At 39.0% G+C, this 1,247-nt stretch overlaps 1 protein-coding gene across 8 annotated transcripts in view; it reads right to left on the bottom strand.

Moving 5' to 3' along the window:
- Positions 1-1,247, bottom strand: part of LOC126399020 (von Willebrand factor A domain-containing protein 5A-like) — a 55,216-nt gene that overhangs the window by 49,473 nt on the left and 4,496 nt on the right. The window lies entirely within an intron of this gene.

Raw genomic sequence — 1,247 nt, forward strand, 5'->3', positions numbered from 1 at the left:
GAGGCGCAGCTACAAGCACAGAGTGGTAGTGGCGTCTGCTGTTTTGGTTCATGTATGTGCAGCAGAGGTGGTGATTATAAAAAACACTTCCAGCCGGTTACATCACTGTCTTCAGATGCTTTTAAAGTATTGCACCTATACCAACAGTCTAAATCAACTGAAAAAAACCCATCAAGATCAATTCAACAATTCTCCTGTAGTGTCTGTCCTTTGACAGAATGATACATTTAAAGCCATTCTCCACATCACATGTGTGAGCCTCTGAGCAGACACTTAATGCCACATATCAGGAAAATATTCTTTAATTAAAATATTAATGTTTCTTATTCTTTTCTACTGTTTTATGTCATTTGATCTTAATAATTAAGTTAAACTTAACACTTGTAAGGTCAGGACCTAATGCATAACAGTGCTGCCTGACCAAAAGTCTGTTTTACCCAGTGTCCTCTGCAGGCGTGACATTGAAGTGGAGCTGGTTCTGAGAGGGATGACCTGCCAGGCTGTACTTCACCGTCACACAGCCCTCTGCTGCCTCTGAACTCTGGGAAAGCATTACAGTATCAGAAAACATGTTTATTACTTAGTACACGATGGAATAAATAAATAAATTTAAAATAAATACATTTAAAACAGAAAATACATTTAAAAAATCAAATTCAATTCAAAATTATTTTAGTGGCATAAAATTAGACAGGTATTTCACTGTGAGATGATGCTGCTCTTACCTGTCCAGTCAGCTGGGCGTAAATCAGTGACCTCTGACCCTGGAAAAGTGCTGTGATTGGTGGAGAGAGAGCAGTGACAGAGACTCCCTTTGGCACATCCCATTTGACTGAGATGTCCACCACAGCTGGTTGCAGAGCAAATCGCAACGACTGCATCACCTGATGAGTAAAAACAGGTTTAAAAAAGTTTTTATAAAATGTATTTACTAACATTTATAATCACTTCTTTTTTTTTTTTTATTAAAAAAGTACATAATGACTGTGATTTCCTACTTTAGGCTGCATCCTCTCTTTCCCTGTGATGAACTGAGCGTGACCTCCTCCTTCCTTGGCCAACCCGTTGATAAGAGCAGAGCTGGCCCCTTCCCCAATCCCAAAAGAGAAACACCTACAATACAGGAGTTTTATTTAAGTACACAGAGCATTATAACATGGGACATATACTCAGAGTTTTGTGGGTGGTTGTTGGGTTTTGTGTTTTTGTATTTTCACCTGTGGGAACCTGAATTCTTCTTCACCAGA

This window comes from Epinephelus moara, chromosome 2 (genome assembly GCF_006386435.1).
Source record: "Epinephelus moara isolate mb chromosome 2, YSFRI_EMoa_1.0, whole genome shotgun sequence".
NCBI classification, from domain to species: Eukaryota; Metazoa; Chordata; class Actinopteri; order Perciformes; family Serranidae; genus Epinephelus; species Epinephelus moara.